This window comes from Polypterus senegalus, chromosome 7 (genome assembly GCF_016835505.1).
Source record: "Polypterus senegalus isolate Bchr_013 chromosome 7, ASM1683550v1, whole genome shotgun sequence".
Classification (NCBI taxonomy): Eukaryota; Metazoa; Chordata; class Cladistia; order Polypteriformes; family Polypteridae; genus Polypterus; species Polypterus senegalus.
In genome coordinates, this window is record NC_053160.1 from 154,092,122 (window position 1) to 154,115,225 (window position 23,104).

Here is a 23,104-nt window from a genome sequence, read left to right on the forward strand (position 1 = left end):
GGAGCCCCAGTAGCTTCTCTTGACACAATTCTGCCAAAAGATTAATTGTCTGAAAGTATTCAGAGTTAGTGTGTCAAAGAGAGAATGTGCAGCATTGCAAATAATGGCACTCAGTTTTGCTTTAACTCTGTCATTCACTGTGACCTCCGGAGGTCCAGAGTGCCCCGTTAATTAGCCTGTTGATTAGGTGGGCCTCTCCTGAAGTGATTTTACCAGCCCAGCACATCACAATGTAGAAAATCACAACGGCCATCACTGAGTTGTAGAAAATGTCACTTATACATTAACGGAATGCAGTCTACCAAGGTAAAAAGAGCCTGCTATACTCTTTCTTACAATTCCTCTGTGTTCCGAAATAAGTCCAACCTGTCATTAAAGTTCCTAAATGTTCCTTGTGGTGCTCCAGTGTTGCTTACATTCATGTCAGAAAACAGTTTAGAGTTTCATAAACTGCGATCTGCAGTCTGCACAACAGATAGTCCATTATCCAGGACACCACAGGCTCATCCACCATAGCTCTTGAGTTTACCCCTTAACAGAGATAGCTGGAGGGTATTGAAGGCACTGGAGAAATCAAAAACATAACCCTCACGGTGCTGCCAGCTTTGTCCAGATGAAAATATGCCTTGTGGAGCAGAGAGATAAGTACATCCACCACTCCAATCTTTATCCAATAGGCAAACTACTGTGGTTCTACATGGTCTGCCATAAGAGGACTCATATACTCCAGGATCAGTCTCTCAAAAGTCTTCATGATGCGAGACGCAAGTGTCACTGGTCTATAGTCAATAGGTGTAGAGGCGCCGGTCTTCTTTGAAACGGGAAGAATGCAGAATGTTTTCCACAGCAGTGGCACTTTCTGAAGCCTTAGGGACAGACTGAAAGGTGACAGAGGACACCAAACAGTTGGTCAGCACAGACCTTACTTAATTCTTCAATAAAATCTGGGCTAGTCTCCTGAACTCAGGCGACATTTTTAAAGTTGAAACCACAAAACCATGCAAATGGTGAGCAGTTTCCAAAATATATCCTCTCTCTCTAACTCCAATTATAACTTAATTTTAAATATTTAAAATTACATTTTGATTAGTCAAGACTCTAATGAGAGATGTTGGTCATTACATATTGGCTAGCCCAGATCAAACAAACAGATATAGTTTAATTCAGCCACATTAGTGATATCTATAAATAACTGTGTTACCCAGCTTTGCCTGGGAAATTGTCTAAGCCAATAAGCCTTAGTTATGGTACAATTGGTTAATAAGATGTATCAAAAGTACCATGCAACTACTTTTCTGTATAATTTTATTATTCTTTAAACAAACTAATACTATTCATTGACTTCAGCTGCTTACTGTTGAACATGCCACATGCAGTCCTTGGTGGTGGTGTGAATGAGCATAACTCAGTATTAAATTGATATTCAAAAATGTTACCAAGGCAATTTAAACGCGATTCAGTCAAAGCTAAAAACTACAAAAAAATCTCTGCTCACCATTAGCAACAAAGCCTAAAATTTTAATGAAGATTTGAATGAATATCTATCAAAAATGTTATTTTTATTCACTCCAAAGCATTGCCCTGAAAGGAAAAAAGCATCTCCATCAGCTAGGGGTGGGCGGTATGACCAAAATTCTATATCACGGTATTTTTTTCCTCATGAATGAATGGATGTTAACCACATTTTCCACTGCAATTACTTCAGTAGACTGGCTAGGAATAACCTATTCCACTGTAATGAGCATTGTACATTGTACAAAAAAAACAACATTTTAATGTGCACACAAGTATTAATACAGGTTTGCATGGCCTCATAAAGTGATAGTTTTCAAGGGGATGGCACTAATGAAGTGAAGGAATCACATTGCATGACAGTTGCAGTCAAAATATAGAACTTTTTTATTGAACAAATTTTGTAAAAACTTAAACTATAATTTTGACAGCATATTGTCAGCCATCCAAAGAGGCATTTAGACTTAGTAAAATATCCAGAGGTGCTTGTCAAAAGTTGTATTGCACTGAACATGTCTTAGAAAAGGAATAAATAGTAAATATTTTTTGTAAACCAACTACACTTTCTGTTAATGTTAACAATCTCTGTCCACTGACATGTTAACAGACAACAGACACGGCACCTTTTTTCGTTAAAAAGTTCTTCTGTGTCATCATGTTCAACTTTATTGTCTGCTACAGCTTCCGTTTAGGAATGTTCTCTCTCCATTTTCAGTGCTCAATACCTCCACTAACGCATGTACTCTGCGGCATTCCTGTTTTGCGGTGCAGCAGTGAAAATGGTCCCCCCTTAAACAGTTTCCCGCTGCGCCACGTTCCGAATGTTGTTTAGGCTATTTAAACCGGTGTTCCGGTATAAGACAAATCCATATCATAACAAAAATAAAAACGGTTTTTGGTATGAACCAGTATACCGCCCAGCACTACGATCAGCATTAGAAAAGAAAATAGAAAGAAAAAAAAAATCATGATTCATTCTGTTCTATCATGGTTTGGCTCCACTGGGTAATTCATGAAGTTTGAAGAGGAAAAAAAAAAAAAACACTGCAGTTGCTACCACTGATGACATACCACATCTGATTGGTTGATGCTCTTATTTAAACTTTGTAAATGCTGATGTAATCAGCTGGGGTGATGGGAATTGTAATCTCTACTTTAGCATTTTTTCCAAGGTTGAACATTAGATGAAGAACTGGATCAGTTGCTCAAAGAGGTGACACACGATGCAATAACTTAATACTTATTCAAGCAGTTTGACTTAACCTTGCTCATTTCACTTTGCTTCTACAAATAGCCTTCATTTGCATAAATCGGCACACCCCATTTCTCTGTGATATCACGGTCAGCGTCAGGGGGATGTAATGCATTATAATGTCCCATTCACTAGAACATTACTAATGAGAAGTATTAACAAATGGAAAAAAAAAAAAATGTCACCAAATTTCAATCGAAAGATTTCAGGTTTTTAGTTAAGCAGGAAATAGTGTTTATATGTAACAAAGTCAGCCTTGTAGCCCATAGCAGGAATCTCACAATCTCAGGCCACTTACCATGCAGTCTCATTTTTTTCAGTCAGCACCCCAATCTTGTTACCACAGAAAAAAGGAAATATAGACTAATCAGTACATAAAAAGATTCAATAAAGGAGTTGGCACCCTATTCACTGCCACTGTCTTGTGCAACATTAACAGACTTGCTGCCCCACTTGAACAAAACCTTGAGATATTTGAATAGTTTCACTTTCAGTTTGGACAACTGCTCAGTCCTTACCTGAAAAAAATAATAAGTGTGGAAAAATACAAAACAGCTTGATCAATCTGGTGTACGTGACAAGAGCCATGCAGACCCTGCTTGCCCATGGTGTACGTGACAAGGGTCATGAAGACCCTGTGTGCCCAAAGTATGCGTGCTAAGTGCTACTTCTTGTTTTAAAGGTTACTACACAAAAAACCACAAGTGTGGACTCATCGAGCCCCAAACTAAGGAAACGAACAGATGTATTCCACCTGTAGATTTCTGTTAGTGCTGATTCAGGCTAATATTTTGAAATACTTGTATAACTAAAGTCATAAGACAAAAACCCTATAAAAATTTGGGACACCAACCCCTCAGGGCAGACAAAGGGCAGGTGTCCTAGGACTGTGCTTCTCTGTCATTTTACCTTTGCCTGGTGTGTATCAATAAAAGATTTTTACTAACTTTAATTATATCTCTCTGTCTTCAGTCACAAGAAACGACACTATAGAAAAAGTGTCCACATAAGCAACTCTGTATGAGAGAAAAAAGGACCATAACCTCAGATTTGGAAGTGCTACTTTTCATTCCAAACACCTCAGACTCAGCTGGAAACCCTTTGAGTCAAGTATTGATGAAGCCAAAAGGACAACATCAACAAGCAAACAACTAATTATTTTAAGCAGAGAGGACAGACAAAGAAATATTCATAAAATGGTCCACATGGTAAAGATAACGGAATCAAAGTTAATCTCTCTCCAAGAGCATAGATGTTTGGACCCAATGATGGAACAGTGTTTGTTGGGGAGTACCACACCAGGGGCCGCATGCATAACGCCGTGTGTAGAATTCACACTAGAACATGCTGTACGGACAAAAGCGAAAATGTGCTTATGCACAAAAAAAATCCAGATGCATAAATCTGTGCAAACGCCAGCTTCCACGTTCTTCCGCTACATAAATCCCGGTCAGCGTGAAAAGTAACGCACATGCACACACCTGCTGCCCCACCCCAACTCCTCCCAGAATTACACCTCTTTGAATATGCAAATCAACATAAATAGCCCTTAAGCTCAGCATTCTGTGAAAAGGTAATTGCAAAAGCACAGGGGAGAATTTTAGCGAATACCACAGGGAGGAAAGGAAAAAAGTACTATTTGTTGGTTTAAACAGTGGTATAAACAACAAAAGGAAGTTGATTGAGTGACAAGAGTGTCGGAGAAACTCGAAAGCTCAAGTTCACAAAGTCACACAGTGGCCGAAATAAGAAAATAAGTTGTCAGATATCAAAGTTGGCGTGAAAAGGTGGGTCGTAGCCTACCGTCTCAGTGTCATATGAAAGCTTATTATGATACAGAGAAAAAAAAAAAAAAATAGGCACACAGTGGGAGAAAAAAAAAAAGCATGAAATGTCAACTTTAATCATGTAGTTTATTTTGTCATTGAAGTAGAACATCATAAACTTCACCTTTAAATCATTTAATTTACTAGTTTCTCAAATCCCATTGTAACTAAAGTAGCACGTTAAATGCTTGGTTTTGTATTTGATCTTCTATGTGCTCTGTGTGTTTGAATCACTACGTGCTTCTTAAACGGGCTTTCATTTCCTCCAACAGGACACAGAATCCATTACATTCATGATATTACAGCTTTCTGAATAATTAAAATACTGAGATGTACACTTGATATCATTTTCATGATGATAGGAGTTAAAGCATGTTATTAAACATGTCTCACGCTTGATGCTTGCTGCGCCGTGCGCAACCTTCGATGAAATAATTTATTGCAGCAGTACGGTCTCTTTCAAATGTACGAATCCCCAATTCCTGTCCTTTTCTCTTTCTCCAAATTCCCAATCGCCACACAATCAGCTCTGTAATAGACGTTAAGCCATCTGTAAGCTTAGAACGGCGATTCTTCAAAACCTTTAAGGAACACTGAAATATCTTCATAGTACATGTTTAATTATTCTATCCATCTATCCTTCCAGTGTCACGCCAGTCCCAGCAAGAATACAGCGCAAGGCAGGAACAATCCATGAACAGAGCGCCAGCTCCTCACTAGTGCTGCGGCACCATGTACTCGCATTTTAATTATTAACAATATAGATTATTTAAATGAAGTTAAAGTTTTATCCGTATGTAAACCCAATGACCCTGTGTTAGGATATAGCGGGTTGGATAATGGATGGATAGATAAACACATTTTGCTGCATTTCATCTTAAAAATGATATCATCATCATAGGTAAATACTTGCTTTATAAAGTGGCTGAGGTTGTGTAATATTATTAACTGTATCGCAAGTTTACAGTGAGGTAATTGTACTTCTAAGTACAAACAGTTCTACAAGGAGCACTTGATGGATTGATTGAGTGCGTTTATAGTTCTTGGGATGAAAAGGCTCTGAAGCGTTTACCATATGAGAGCAGTTCAGTAGACAGCATGGCTGAGGCAGTGTGTGCTTGATGCTGTATACCGAAAATTCTCTTTTCGATCAGCTGCTGTACAGCTGTGATTTCCCACTCAGATACAGTGACATAAATACTCCGAGTGGTGCAGTGAGAGTAATATGGAAAAAGATGATCCGCTGTGGCAGCCCCTAACAGCAGCGGAAAGAAGAAGGTGCAGTGAGAACAACAATGCTAAAGCAGCTATTGTATTTAGAATAGTTCGACCATTCTGTAGACCATTATATTGTTACAGGTTAATTACAGTCAGATGCATTAAACTAATAAACAATATGTGGTTAATTTCAGTGTATTTATAAAGCAGCGTCAGGGATGTGGATCTAAAAAAGAAAGGGAAACCACACTGGAACAGCAGCACTGCTTTGACGCTGGGTGCCGCCAGTCTGCAAAACTGAGCGCAGAACTTGCGTACTCCAGGGTATGAGCTACCGTGGAAATGCGCATGGCTTTACGCCAAGTTTAGGTTTTATACATCGCAATTTGAACGTGGAAACATTCGTACGCTACATGTTTGTGCATACGCACCGTTTATACATGAGGCCCCAGGTGATGTAGGTCACAATGTAGTTGGGGCAGACATTTAAAAAAGTCACATGGAGTCACCAAATTAACAGCTGGAAAAAGGAGGCAATACCAGCTGGGCAACAGTGTAGGATGGGGGAGATCCAGTTGTCTAAGGCATCAAATTTAACTTCTAGTACATCAACCTTTTCACTTATCAGACTGTAATTGTGACTAAAAGGTGGGGACAGAAGGGTAAAATGACTTGCCATGAGTGTAAACATATATTCGAACAGAGTTCCAAAACACTTAAAGCACAAGCACCCACATCAGTTAAACACAGTTATGAGCCTTAGCTTGCAAGCAAAACTGCCAGTACTACAGTACAACAGAACTGACGTAATTCTAGTTTCATTCAATGGATTAAATAACTTTTTCTATATGGAAAACATGGACCATAGCTTCAGCACATGTAAACATCCTTAGACAGCTTGTAGTTTTCATGTCATACTATGGCTTGGAAATTCAAAAAAAAAAAAAAAAAAATCAGTCTTTCACAAACTGTCAAAACTATAGTATGGAAAAGAGAAAGCAGCTGGCTACAACAGCTGAGGTTTAAAAAGCATTTGCGTTACCAAAGAGGAACATTCAGAGCTACACAGTCAAATTAACATTAAGATAGCTGTATGATGCAACTCAGCTCAGATCAACAGCTTCAAATATAAATGTACATCAATAGCTTTAAATACAATGAACTCTTACACAGTGATGTTATTTTACAGGCAACTCAGGTTCCATGACAAAGACAATAACAGAAACTAACACAGCACCTTACACAAGTTAATTTAAACAAGAGTTATAAAGTTAAAAAAAGTTAAGTTAAAGTCAAAGTTAAGAGTTAAAAATGAGAGGTTTCACAAAAAAACATTTTTCCCCATATGTAATCTACACATGCATCTTATCTCTTCTTATACCACCATGTAGAGTCACAATACAGGAGGCACATGTCTTGTACCACTGTGTGCTGCTGCTAGCGTGAGAGTATGAGAAACACACCTTCCACCAGATAAGGTTAATATAAAAAGAGGATACATTCACTATCGTGTGAAATTTATTTTTTCAATCTCTTTCCTTCTTTTTTATGTTGCACAACTGGTCTGAATAAAGTTTAGATACTATTGTACATGCGTGTGTATATTATATACACATGTATATATATCTCTCTCTCTCTCTCATTTACATACAGACATATACACACTCACACTCCTCAAATTTGGTAGCGATAACGACAATGAACCTATAGGAAATAGAAGGTTGGGCTCTAGCGACCACAAAAAACAGTAATCTTTCATTAGCAATGCGACTCAAAGTCTGTCCATCCAAATGATTTCAGTTGTCCTACAATGTCTAATCAGGAGTTTGGAAGGTGTTTATGCAATCAGACAATAATCTACAGCTACTATGTATTTAAAATTGGAGGGCATCAAGTGCAATGGCGAGTGGAAACAAGTACAGAAAGGTAGAAATCAAAAACAGACCATCACAGCCTTTAATAGACAGATGATTTTGCCTTTATTTTACCATCCCATGCCAACACCAGTCCATGCTGTTTAATCTGCCAAACCACAATTTCAGTTAACAAGGTTTCTAACGCGAAAGGGTACTACAAAACTAAGAATGCCAGCTTCCACAGTGCTTTACTGCCTAGCAGCACTGCCAGATGAAACAGAGTTGCATTCCAGAAATGTTCCTATGAAAGCCCTGTAACAATTCTGTCAGCAGCTACAACTACACAACAGCATCTTCATTTTGTGTTACTTGGAAATTATCTAAAAAGCACAAGCTATTTTTGAAAGCTGAACTGGTAAAATATTGCACTTTGGGCCAGAAGGAGGAACTCTTTGCTTGGGATATAAACAAACACGCAATTATTAACAGAGTGAAACAGGTACACATGTCAGACTCAGGACTACTGTATATATATGAGGACTATTTTTCAACACTTTTATCAGAACCAAAGTCAGTGGAAAACATAGCCATCGCTGTTGATGAATCAATGAATAATACAGATACAGCCCAACTGTCTGTGTTTGTAAGATACTTCAATAGTGAGGTTTTCAAGGAAGAGTTGTTAGGTCCTATGCCTTTGAAAGATCATGCAAAGGATGATGTTATTTTTGCTGCAGTGAAAAGTTTTTAAAGAGATATTTTTGGAACACAGTAAAATAAACCTCCTGGTTACTGATGGCAGTAGGTCAATGGTTAGTAAGGCTTTGTCTTGCATTTAGAAACAGAGCATCATGCTATTCATTTGCTGCACTGCATAATTCATTAATCCGTTTTGTCTGCAAAGTTGTCTGTCAAGATGAAAGAAACAATGAACACAGTCACCAAACGTATTAACCACATTCACTCTTCTTCAAGCTTGAAGCATCGACATTTTAAAATGTTCTTGAAATAAAGCAGAAAGGTGTACACAGACCTCCTTCAGCATAATGAAATATGACAGCAGAGCATTTCTTCTTGCTGAGAAACAAAGTAATGGAATTTCTCTTAAATCTGCCAGAGCAGAAGAAATTGCATCATTGATGGATGACACAGAGCTCATAGCTTACATTGCATTTCTGTGTGGTATAGCTAGCCCTTAAAACAAACTCAATGTTCAACTGCAAGGATGTGGGGCAAACATTGGGGACCTGTTTGAAAAAGTAACATCTCGTACAACCCCGGACTTATTTCTAAATGATATTAAGGGAAAAATGTTGCATTTTCCCACTGCGACTTCCACTGCTCTTTCTAAGATGGAGACACTGCTTATGAGCAAACTCATTGAAAATTTTTAAGATTCAGTTACAGAGTAACAAGGTCAAAGCCAAATTCAATAAGGACAAGCCGTGCACATTTTAGACATGGTCTGCAGAGCTGTGTGCTAATTACAACAGACTTGCAACATACAATTTGATTGTGTATGGATCTACAGTTGTGCTTGAAAGTTTGTGAACCCTTTAGAATTTTCTATATTTCTGCATAAATATGACCAAAAAAATCATCAGGATTTTCACTCAAGTCCTAAAAGTAGATAAAGAGAAACCAGTTAAACAAATGAGACAAAAATATTATACTTGGTCATTTATTTATTAAGGAAAATTACATATTACATATTTGTGAGTGGCAAAAGTATGTGAACTAGGCTCGGGCGGTAAAACGGTAATATGGTATCCCGCGGGATCTAAAAATAGCAACGGTGTCAGTTTCAATACCGTTATACCGTCATAAAAACAATGCACTTATATAGGAGACAAGGATTAAATATTAAATATAATTTATTTAATGCCTAAAAATGCGTATGCGATGCGTGGTTGTCATCACGTGACAGCGTGGAGGAGAAAGAGAGAGGTGGGGAAAGATGGCGAGTCGCGCACCAAGTGACCTGGTCTCGAAAAAGAACACAACTTCTGCAGTTTGGCAGTATTTCGGGTTTCGGCCGAACGAGAAGGAGAGGCGGTAAATACGGACGAGGCAATTTGCAAATTGTGCAACAAAAAGGTGACCGCGAGAGATGGAAATACATCGAACCTAAGGTCGCATATACGAAACCACCATCCACTCACTGCTGCGAGGATGGACCCGAGTTCAATCAGTGCAACAGTTTCAACGCCTCCCGATGCAGGACCAACAACATTTAGGTCCACCGCCAGTACGCAGCCGGCGATAATGGGGGCCTTCGGGAAAGCAACAAAGTACAAAAGGGACAGTGTCCGTTGGAAAACCTGTACTGATGAAGTGACAAAATACTTGGCGAAGGAAATGGTCTCTTTCCACACAGTGGAAAAAAAGTCCTTTACGGACATGGTAAAGGTCCTAGATGCCCAGTACGAGCTGCCTGGACGGAAATATTTCTCACAAACAGCCGTCCCACATTTATATAGTAAAGTTAGAGACAATGTTCAAGTGCTGCTGTCAGCGTCACACAGTTATTCCTTAACAACTGACATGTGGTCGCCAGTTAACATGACTCCATATATGTCTCTGACTGTCCATACTATTACACCTGACTGGAAACTTGAATCCAAATGCCTCCAAACTACGTATTTTCCTGAGAGTCATACAGCAGACAATCTTGCTGCTGCGCTCAGAGCTGCACTTCAGGAATGGCAACTTGACGAGAAAAACTTTCAGCCATAACCACTGACAACGCTGCCAACATTCATGCCGCAATCAGGTCCCTGCATTGGCGTGGCTATGCTGCTTCGGTCACAATCTAAACTTGGCTGTCACAAATGGATTGCATGACCAGAGGCAAAAACCGCCCTCGGACTATGCCGTAATATTGTCGGGCCTTTTCACACAGCTGGCAACGTAAGCATGAACTCCACAAGAAGCAAGTGGACTTGGGACTCCCAAAACATAGTCTCATAACGGTAAGCATAAAACGTGCAGAGAGTTCCTCAGGGGCAGGGGCTCAAATATAAAAAAAGGGATATATATATGCTTTGCATCACATAAATTATATTGAAAAGTAGGCTATATTAAAATAGAAAACCATTTTTTAAATTGTAATTTTTTCCTGTATTTTTTTATCAAGTAAATGCAGGCTTGATGCACATAAGGGACTTATTTAGCCTGAAATAAATGTGCATGCAAATTTCACCAAGTGGAATAATATACGTTAATGGACTTATTTATTTATGCATTCATTTGTTTATTTAGGCCTATTTATTCATTCGTTCGTTTATTTATGCCTATTTATTCATTCATTTGTTTATGCCTATTTATTCATTCATTTGTTTATTTAGGCCTATTCATTTAGATAGATAGATACTTTATTTAATCATTTATTCATCATTCATTAATTAATTCATCCATCCATCCGTCGGCAGGACTGCGCAACTCGCTGGGGCTCCAAACTGGCAATGGTGGAGCGAATCCTCGAGCAGGCCCAAGTGATCAGACACGTCCTGTCTGATGACAGAAGGAGCAGCCTGTCCCTGACCTGGCAGGACATAGACGTCTTGAAAGCTGTTCACGAAGCACTGAAACCAGTCGGTGACTTCACTGATATTTTGTCAGCAGAAAATTATGTGACCAGTTCCTGTATCCTCCCCATACTACAGCTCTGCAGGGACAATGTGTTGGCTGCGTCAGAAAATGACCCCAGCTAACAAAGTCAATCAAAACTGGAATTCTAACAAAGCTGGAGGCCAAGTATGAATCCAATTCAGTGCGCAAAATATTGCGAAAATGCACTTTCCTTGACCCTCGTTACGTGGAGGATATGAGACGGATGACAACGCATTGGCTGAGACCAAGGCTGAATTACAGGCTGAGATCGTGAGCTAAGAGGCAGCAGGTCCAGTGGCCATCAGAGTGGAAGAGGGAGAGGAGCAACCTGCACCCTCACGAAAAAAGATGACTTTGGGGAGTATGCTGCAAAAAAAATCTGATGCAATGGCAGGTCCCGTCGGCACCGTAGAGGACCGAGTCGGAGCTGAAATAACAGCCTACTGTTTGGAGCCAGTTACTCAAGGAGACGAGGACCCACTTCTCTGGTGGAAAAATGCTGCCGGGCGTTTTCCCCAGATGTCGCGAGTGGCACGAAAGTACCTGCGTGTCTGTGCCACAAGCACACCATCGGAGCGGGTTTTCAGCACCGCAGGTAAAGTTGTCGGTCCACAACGTGCCCTGTTAAAGCCGGACAAAGTAAAATGCTGGTTTTTCTAGCGAAATCTTGAATAGATTGATGCCACTTGCCATTCGTTCCTTTTCGCACTGTGTTTATTTTTATTTAATTGATTCAGGTATTTTTATTTGGTTTACGTTAAAAACGATATTGGAAAGAAGACGTTTTTGTTTAGGACTATTGCTTGGCAATACTTTTTATAATATGGATGATGTTTATGTTAATTCAACTCTGGTTGACTGTTGTGGGTCTAGTTGCACTTTTTTATAAGCTGCTCATATTTGTTATTAAAAGTTGTTCAGGCGGTGTGATTTAATTTAATTGATTTGTGTGCTGCGTCTCCTGGAAAACTGTTCTGGATGTTTATGTTAATTTAATTCTGTTTGACTGTTGTATTTGCACTTTTTTATAAACTGCTATTTGTTGCTAATAAAAGTTGTTAATATTGTTCTGCATGTTATTTTGTTATTGTTTCAGTATTAGTGTTTGATATTCAGTTTCTGAACGGTTTAGGCACAAGCCAACAGTTTGGTGATGCTGTCTGAGCCTTACGTCACAAATTTTTTTATTATTCACGGTAATACCGTATACCGAGGTAAAATAGGGAGGAGGTTTGACGGTATCAAAATTTGGATACCGCCCATCCCTAATGTGAACCTTTGCTTTCAGTATCTGGTGTGACCCACCTTTGCAGCAATAACTGCAACTAAACGTTTCCGGTAACTTTTGATAATTCCTGCACACCGGCTTGGAGTAATTTTAGCCCATTCCTCTGTACAGAACAGCTTCAACTCTGGGATGTTGGTGGGTTTCCTCACATTAACTGCTCGCTTCAGGTCCTTCCACAACATTTCAATTGGATTAAGGTCAGGGCTTTGACTTGGCCATTCCAAAACATTAACTTTATTCTTCTTTAACCATTCTTTGGTAGAGCGACTTGTGTGCTTAGGGTCGTTGTCTTGCTGCATGACCCACCTTCTCTTGAGATTCAGTTCATGGACAGATGTCCTGACATTTTCCTTTAGAATTATCTGATAATTCAGAATTCATTGTTCCATCAATGAAGGCAAGTCATCCTGGCCCAGATGTTGCAAAACCGGTCCAAACCATGATACTACCACCACCACCACCACCATGTTTCACAGATGGGATAAGGTTCTTATGCTGGAATGCAGTGTTTTCCTTTCTCCAAACATAACGCTTTTCATTTAAACCAAAAAGTTCTATTTTGGTCTCATCCGTCCACAAAACATTCTTCCAATAGCCTTCTGGTTTGTCCACGTGATCTTTAGCAAACTGCAGACAAGCAGCAATGTTTTTTTTGGAGAAAAGTGGCTTTCTCCTTGCAACCCTGCCATTCAAAAAGAAGTATTCTGTATCTCAACTTAAATATTCAATGCTGCAAATAGTTAAACCCTTCTTTTGTGGTGGAAACTTTGATATTCAGATATTACAGATTGAAGCAGAATTGATTTTTAAAGTAAAATACTTTATCACTCCTAGGTCTTAATGTGACCAATGAATTAGCCTGCTAACTATGAAGAGCCAAAAGAGAGAAAAAAAAATCCTGAAAGTCAGTGTACTCCGATGCTGTAGGTCACTGCACATCCGGTTTGTCACATGGCTATTTTGGTATGTTACTTTAGGTAAATCCTTTTTGTTGCTTTGCTTTTTTTTCTCTGGCACTTGTGGATTATTGGCCCTGAACTGTCCGAACTATTTATACAGTGGACCCTTGACTTACGAACTCAATTTGTTCGCGAGGGCTGGTTGTAACTCAAGTTGGTTGTAAGTCAACACTATTTTTCCCATAACAAATAATGGAAATACCCATAATGCGTTCCGAACCTCCCACAACTTACTTAACCTTTTCATAGTAAAAAAGGGTTGTATAATGTTCATAATTTACCAAAAATACCAATAATTTTTCTAATGTACTAACCAAAAAGTTATAAAAAGTGCCTAGCCTACCAGAAACAACTATTTCATACTGTACTCACCATTTAAGTTAACATCTTTGGCTTGCAGGAAGGGAGGAGGAGGGGGAGAATGAAATGGAAGGTGGTTATTGCCCCCCATGTATAAACAGTGGGTACACACAAAAAATGTTGTGTACACCTGTTTCCACACTCACATTGCAATGTATAAAAATTAAACAGTGTAAAACCATTTTCACGGCAGGGTCCCGCAAATGCATATGCACGTTTCTGCTCAGTTTTGCAAACTGGTAGCACCCAGCGTCAAAGCAGTGCTAGTGTTTCTGTGTGGTCTTCCCTTTCTTCAGATTCGCATCAGTGACACAGAATTTATCAAATATATTGAAATTAACTGCATATCATTCACAAAATTTAAATTCACTTAATTGTAGTCATTCTATAACAATATAAAAGTGCATGGAAAGAACAAACGATTCCAAATACCACAGCAGCTTAAGCGGTTACTCTCGGCACACCACTCAGAGCATTTCAACCCACGGTATGTGTGTGTGGTATCATTGTTGCAAAGCAGCTGATTGGAAAGCTCTATGGAAGGTTGTGTTTAAAGCGCAGAGGATTATCGGGATACAGCTTCCAGCCCAGGAGGAAAATTTATAGCACACACTGCCTAAAGAAGGCCACCAGCATCTGCATGGATTTCATTCAGCCATGCCACAGTCAATTTGAACTTGTTCCCGCCTCTCGCTTGACACTTGCTAGGATTGTTACAACCCTGAATGGATGGAATAATTAAACATATACAATGAAGAATTTTACAAATTTTCCATAAAAGGTTTGATGAATCAGTGTTCTAAGCTTATAGCTGGCTTTACATTTATTACAGAGCTCATTGGGCGATGATTGGTTATGTGAAGAAAGAAAATGGAAGGACAGGAATTAGGGGTTGGAACGTTTGACAGAAACAGTATTGTTGCAGTAAATTATTCCATTCAGGGTCATGAGTGTCCCATCTTTCAGCAGGCATGAACAATCATTGGATGGGATGCCAGCTCATCACTACTGCTGCGCCACCATACCACCATGTTTAATACATGCTTTAATGCCCTTCATCATGAAAATGATATCAAGTATACATCTCACTATTCTAAAATGTTTAGAGAGCTGTAATATCATTAATGTAATGTATTCATTCTGGTAGTGTCTTAAATTGGTTTGAGTCCTACCTGGCAGGTAGAAAATTCTTTGTTAGCTGTGGTAATTACAATTCAAAGACACATGATATCCTATATGGTGTTCCACAAGGCTCTATCCTGGGTCCGATGCTCTTTTCGATCTACATGCTTCCGTTAGGTCAAATTATCTCAAGGCACAACATGAGTTACCACAGCTATGCTGATGACACGCAGCTGTATTTATCAATAGCACCTGATCACCACGACTCTGTTGTTTCACTAACAAAATGTCTTACATGTGTTTCTAAATGGATGAATAGTAATTTTCCTCAAGCTAAATAAAGAGAAAAAAGAAAAGAATTTTTATATATATATAATTCACTAAGGCAAGACAACCATGGAAAGCACGCCGGAAGGAGCGTGGATTCACTAAGCCGCCGACAAGTAAGACACCTATGTCGTGTGCAGGAAGGAGCCGCGCCCACCAACTCCAAGACCATTGGATACGACGACAACTCACAGAGCCACGCCCACCAACTCGGATGCGACGACACAGAAAAACCGGCGTAATTTATATTCGTCTGTCGTAGAGGTCACATGCTGCTCCGACCCACGTTGACTGTTTATAGAGGCATGTTTCTCGCGGAGGTGAATCGCCATATGCAGCGTGTAAAACTGTTTGCGAGGGGTATCCCATGGGATCCTTAAAACATTCCTTTACAACTGAGGTTAAAACACAATAAAGTAAGCAGTCATTAAAAAATGACTTTTCGGTTACGACACACGACCGCGGGCACCATAGCAAACTGTTTTACACGCTACATACAGCAATTCGCATCCGCGACAAACATGTGTCTTCTTAGATGCTCTTGCACTTTGTTCACACCCCCCTCCCACCTCGCTACCACCGTTGGTCGGGTGTCTTGGTGGATTATATATAGAAAGGCAGCCAAAACCGCACAGAGCAATTAAAAGTCTACGTGAGTCACAGGTGCATCTGGACTGTACAAAGACAACAACGACTCAAATGACGAGTTGGAGGTGGGCACATGAGCAGGCAGTGCATACTGAACAAGAAATCAGCAGACAAGCATGACGGAGGGAGCGGAGTGGACGCCCTTCTCCTCTCCTCCCGTTTCACCCTCCGCGCCTGAGCGCCGCACGGATGATTGCGAGTTGGTTCGTTCCATGCATTGGTTAAAACCCAATGAAGGAAGCAGTCTTTAAAAGCCAATAAGCCCTGTGCCTCTGTTTCATTACCGTCTCACCTACTTCACCAGTGCAGGCCCCCGCAACAGGCAGCCAACCAGGTAACCAAAGTCTTTGGGTTCTGGGGGGAGTATGGTTACAAAGCTGAAACTTAAAGGAATTGACGGAAGGGCACCACCAGGTGTGGAGCCTTTCGCTTCATTTGACTCAACACAGGAAACCTCACCCGGTCCGGACACGGAGAGGATTGACAGATTGATAGCTCTTTCTCAATTCTGTGGGTGGTGGTGCATGGCAGTTCTTAGTTGGTGGAGCGATTTGGCTGGTTAATTCCGAAAACGAATGAGACTCCCGCCTGCTAAATAGTTACACGACATAACAGCGGTCGGCGTCCAAATTCTTAGAGGGACAAGTGGCTTTCAGCCACGTGAGACTGAGCATTAACAGGTCTGTGATGCACTTGTATGTCTGGTACCGCACACGCGCTACACTGAATGGATCAACGTGTGTTTACCCGGCGTGGGGAGGCGTGGGTAAGCCGTTGAACCCCATTCATGATGGAGACCGGGTCTTGCAATTGTTCCCCATGAACGAGAAATTCCCAGTACGTGCGGGTCATACGCTCACACTGATTATGTCCCTGCCCTTTGTAAATCCCCCCACCCCGGTCGGGTGACTTGGTGGATTATATATAAAAAAAAGCAGCCGGAACCGCAAAGAACAATGAAAAGTCAACGTGGAAACCGACTGAGGCGGTGTTTGGAAAATTAACAGTCAAAGTGACTCACAGGTGCGTGTGGACTGTACACAGACGAAATCGACTCAGGTAGGGAGTTGGGAGTGGGCACATAAGCGAGCAGTGCGTACTGAACGAGCATCGTTCAACCCTGTCCTTCGCTTTGGAAGGAGAAGGTGCGACGGCGCTCCTCCGGTTTTCAGTCACGGACAATTGTATGTTGGTTTGTAGTGTGCATTGTTGCAATGTTACTTTTATTGGTGGTTTATTAAATTACGGATTTTTCAAATGTTTATTTTTTCCTCTGTGCTTAAAAATCATTTAAAAAGCGGCCTGATTATGCGGCGTGTTGGCTAGTATCCATTATTGCCAAATAAACTTGATGCATTTGGATTAAAAGTCAAGACGGAGGTAAAGAACTTAGGGGTAACTTGACTGCAACCTGAATTTTAAATCGCATATTAATCAGATCACTAGGGCAGCATTTTTTCACTTAAGAAACATAGCAAAAGTTAGACATCTTATATCATTGAAAGATGCTGAAAAATTAGTTCACGCTTTTGTTTTAAGTCGACTAGATTACTGTAACGCACTCCTCTCAGGACTACCCAAAAAAAGACATAAATCATTTGCAACTAGTGCAGAATACAGCTGCTTGAATCCTAACTAGGAAAAGAAAATCCAAGCACATTTCTCCAGTTTTGATGTCACTACACTGGTTACCTGTGTCATTCAGAATTGACTTTAAAATACTGCTTATGGTTTACAAAGCCTTAAATAATCTCACTCCATCTTATATATCGGAATGTCTGACACCTTACATTCCAAATCGTAACCTTAGATCCTCAAATGTGTGTCTGCTCAGAATTCCAAGACCTAAACTTAAAAGAAGTGGTGAGGCTGCCTTCTGCTGTTATGCACCTAAAATCAGGAATAGCCTGCCAATAGGAATTCGCCAGGCTAATACAGTGGAGTACTTTAAAAAACTGCTAAAAATTACTTTAACATGGCCTTCTCATAACTTCATTTTAATTTAATTCGGATACTCTGTACATTCAATTTATTATCATAAACTATTCATGGTGGCTCTAAAATCCGTACTAACCACTACTCTTTCTTTTGTTGACCTGCGCCACCACCACCTAATCAAAGCACCATGATGTTCCTACATTGATGGATTAAACCCCAGAAGTCCTCATGACCATCATCATCAAGTCCTTCCATGAGAACCCTAAATAAAAAGAGGGCTGTTTTCATTTATGTTAGGTAGAATGCCCAGAGGAGGCTGGGCGGTCTCATGGTCTGGAACCCCTGCAGAGTTTTTTTATTTATTTATTTATTTATTTTTATCTCCAGGCGTCTGGAGTTTTTTTTTTGGGGTTTTTTCTGTCCTCCCTGGCCATTGGGCCTTACACTTATTCTGTTAATTAGTGTCTCATTTTAATTCTTACTTTGTCTTTTTTTCTTCTTTTCTTCATCATGTAAAGCACTTTGAACTACATTATTTGTATGAAAATGTGCTACATAAATAAATGTTGTTGTTGTCATTCTGTGTGTATATCAGTTCCTGTGTGCTTCTGTCTCTGAAAGAGAAAGCCCATTTAAGAAGCACATAGTGATTAATAATGGTCAGGGAACACATGCTACTTCAGTTACAATGGGACGACATTCTACTTTAATGACAAAATAAACTAAGAAATTAAAGTGGAAATTTCAAGATTAAAATCTACATTTCAACCGTTATCTTCTTTCATTGTGTCCTTAATTTTTTTTTTCTTTTCTCTATGTCCAAATACACTTCCGTATAACACTCTTGACAGTGGGCTACAACTCAATTTTTTCACCTCAACTTTGACATCTGACAACTTTTTTTTTTTTTTATTTTGGGCACTGTGCAAATTTCTGAACTTGAACTTTCGAGTGTCTCTGCCACTCTGCATCACTCCATCACTTTACTTTTGTTGCTTATAACACGGCTTAAGCTAACACATAGTACGTTTTTCCTTGCCTCCAATTTGCATTCACCCCCATGCTTTTGCCATTGTCTTTTCACAAAACTCTGAATGTAACAGGCTATTTATATTGATTTGCATATTCAAATGGGGAGTAATTCTGAGAGGTGTCGGGGTGGGGCAGCAGGCACGTGAATGTGCATTACTTTTCACGCAGACCGGGATTTAAGGACCTGAAGTGCGTGGAAGTTGGCTTACGTTCAGTTTTGTGCATCCAAATTTTTTTGTGTATATGCACATTTCCACTTTTGTCCATACGCGGTGTTTTAGTGTGAATTCTACACATGGTGTTATACATGAGGCCCTTGGTTTTTATCTCAGCTTCAACATGGCGAATTTAGAGTCAGAACTGGGCATGAACAGAATGGATTTATCCTTGCCTATCTCAGCCTGGTCATCATACTGGAGTTGGGCGAGGACTGTTTTCTTGAAACATATCTTTTATTATCAAATGTGTACCTCCTTCGAATGTATATCTAAGCATTCTTCCTGACCAGGTGTTCCCCCTTTATGACCACAACATATTCTTTGTTAAATTACTACTTATTGGAAAAACTACAATTGTCACAAAAGACATATCACCTAATGCTGGTACAAAGAACATAATGGTGATTTCAGTTTACAACAATTGTCCACAGAATCACCAGATCGTCACCCTTTTGTGTGTTTCATCTTTGGGATGAAATTAACAGTTAAGTTTACTTCAAGAACATAGGGCTGAAACATCTGCAGAATTACAAGGTGTAATCAAGTCAGCCTGGACCAAAATCTCCAAGAACCGTACTGAATGTGTGTCTTGAAGACAGACAGTTTTTCTACAAGCAAAAATGAGGATTATACTCTTTTCTAGATAGGCATGACCTTAATGTGGCTAAATTATATATATTTAAAAAAACACATTCATATATGAGAAATACTTTTAACATTTTTTGACATCTCCAATTTTCTGCTTTCAATGCATTTTTGTAACAGTTTTTTTTTTCCTCCATTCAAAGTGAAAGATTCATTTGCTTGCTGAAATCTGCTTAACTGATAGGGATTACTATTGCAGCTGCATATTTTACATCTACCAGATGCTTGTATTCAAAAGAGGTCACACAATATTAATGACAAAAGATAACCAAAGACAACCAAAAACCTACCATTTCTTACCTTAATTTAAAATGTTTTATATGAATATGTTAAAGATACACAATGAGAGCAATTTGTGCAAGCTATGTTGCGGTAAATGAGCTTCACTGCCACATTTGTAGGTTAATACAAATACACCTGAAAAGTACTTTGTCACTATGATTATGAACCTAAAATTACAGAGAAAGTAAAAATACTAGGCATGTACTTTTTTTCACTGTATGCTTTTATTTAATTCATGACTGTGCACTCAATACAGAAACTGTTGCCTAGAACATTATGTAATATACAGTATGCACAAAATACAAGAGAATGGCAGAACCTATATCTCTGGTATAACCTTTGCAAAGACCAAAATGATACAACTGTATTCAAATAAAGCTCAGTGTCATAAATTCAGTACTAAAGGTTTTAAGATACTGTAATCAGTCATGTGGTGTAGTAATGATGACCCCGCCAGGCTCGAAGAAAAATCTCTTGATAATGTTAATCACTGCTAAACAGTAAAGCGGACACAACGTGTTCTGTCGGACATGACAACAAACCTTGAGGGAAATCATACCGAAACTGATACAAGAAAATGTAAATCTGGAGTAAAAACTGGAAGACATGGTGAAATTCAAGTGGAAGAAACGCTGCTGATTGACTTTAAGCCTGTTACACTAACATCCCAAACAGAATGAAACTGCTCGCTAGGCTCACACATGGCAATGAGCTTTTCGACTAGCGTTCCAGTCCAACACCGATGTTTGGCGTGTTAGATAGATGAACTAATAAAGCACAAAGAAAACTTTACCATGCTGTTGACTTTAAAATAACAAGAAAATAAACATCCTAAAACCCAATACTCGATGAATCGTCTGAAGTTGGGAGAAAAAAAAACACTTGTTTTCATCATTGATTACAGGTCCCCCGATTACCTCACTGTCTACCTCGGCGCATGCGTCTTTCAACGTTAAACCACAGATTTGCATCCAGTAAACATCGACCTGCTACCACAAGACTCGGAAATGTATTTGACTATACCGCACCAGTGCGTATAGTTTGCTAAAATCACCCTATTAATAAGTTAAAAAAAAAAATAAACGAAAGTGAATCCTGAAAGTTGTATGCAAAAGAATTGAATACAGTCAATTGTTCTGCTCAGCGTACCCTTTCACTGAATCGTTTACATTTAACCAATAACGGCTCAAAAGACCATGAGCTCTTTAAAGGCGTTTGCTTTAATACCATCTGTTAAAAAAGCACCTGCAGGCCGAATTCGAAAGAACTGCAACCGAGCCCCGCGTCCTTCTCGACTCCCATCTACCTAGAGATGAATAAACATTAGGCCTCGCCTGGGCTAACCATGACTGCAAACATTATACCTATAATGTCAAAAAAAATAACAATATGTAAACATCCCAGTTCTTTTCTGTTATTAATATTTTTTAACTAAAGTTGCTCTGTATTTATTTAAAAACATAATCCTTACCGGAATCCAGCTCTAAAACAAACCAACCCACCACTACTGTATATTGACGTCACGATCCATGCTTGTAATCAGTCGTACTCCGGAGTCCTATTAGCGCCGTACGTGCAGGCGCTCGTGGAGCTTCAACCAATCAGATGCCGAGTTCCTGTTAGAGGCGTCTGCAGCCGGCCCGTTAGTAGTCAATAGCGAGCATGCGCTGCTGTGCCTTCGCTGTTGCTGAGACTTGAATGTGTGATGTAGGGCCGGGCAAAGTTCCAGGGAGTGTGCACGGCTGCTATATTTTCTTGTTGTTACAATGATTATGTATAAACGATGGATCACTTGCAAACCCATTACGTTATGACTTAGATACTTTTAGAGAAGCCAAGTTATAGTGTAGTATGCCTTTATACGTTATATAGTTCCAACCTGGATTTTAACACAGTGCCATAGCACAGAAGCGGGTACTGTATGTCATTGTAATTTGGGTGCCTCATGGACAGCTTGGTTGCTACCTTTCTCTTGTAATAGGTTGAAGAGCGGGTGTTGTGTGACTATAGGCACCCCTCCATTTCGTGGGCATTCACTTTTTAGATTGCAGTAGACTTAACCAGCATGTCTTGGTTTTGTCTTAATAAATTAAACAGGTTTCAGATCAGCCCATCTGTGTGTAGCAAATATGGTGAATCAAGTCCAGTTTTTACTTATAAACTTACTGGGTGTATCTGTTTTTTGCAATACATACAGTTGTGCGCGAAGTTTATTAACAAAACAAGCTAGAAATTGAGTCACTTAGTGTATTATACAAATATACAGAAGGTGAGTACAGTTCTGACGAATAAGTGAATTAACTGTGGCAAGAAAATGCACATGAACAGGTTTTTTGAATTCATTGGTCATAAAGCATGATCTGATCTTTATCTAAGTCATAAATATAGACAAACAATATGCTTAAGCTAATAACATAATTACAATATTTAATATCTTAATGAATATGCTCATCATACATTCACAGTGTACTTCTGAAAAAGTAAGTGAGTTCTTGGATTTAATAACTGGTAAAATTTCCTTTGCCAGCAGTATCCTCATAACAAGCACTTCCAGGAGCTGCATATCAGACCCGCACAACATAAAGAAGGAATTTTGGATTATTCTTCCTCATGGAACTGCTTTAACTCAGCCATATTCTTGTCTGGTGTGAACAGTTCTTGAGGTCATTAAAAAGCATCAGGTCAGGTTGGGGATAATGCACTGGTACAGTGTGTTGCTGTACCCACCACATGACCAAAAAGCTCGGGATCCCGGTTGGCAACCCCCTCAGCAGACACATGGTCCAGTCCCACCCTCCAGAAATGAATATCTTTATGCCACAGCCAGGTGTTACATGGGCATCTCCATTGCCTGGTCCAGCCTCTTGGCACCCTGCGCCCACCCCCACACACACAATGCGAGCTGGATCACCCTTGGGGGAATCGCACAACGTGTCTGAAGTGCCATAACTGATGTTCCCTCACAATGCATGTAATGTGCCTCATTCAAGACTCCATGTTCAAAATAAG

At 39.7% G+C, this 23,104-nt stretch overlaps 1 protein-coding gene across 3 annotated transcripts in view; it reads right to left on the reverse strand.

The window, feature by feature from the left end:
• pja2 (praja ring finger ubiquitin ligase 2) overlaps nucleotides 1-21,652 on the reverse strand; it is a 109,638-nt gene extending 87,986 nt beyond the window's left edge. For all 3 annotated transcript variants that reach the window (XM_039759414.1, XM_039759415.1, XM_039759413.1), the window contains exon 1: nucleotides 21,567-21,652. The gene's annotated coding sequence lies outside the window, so the exon portion shown is untranslated. The remainder of the gene's footprint in view (nucleotides 1-21,566) is intronic.
• Nucleotides 21,653-23,104: the final 1,452 nt, after the last annotated feature.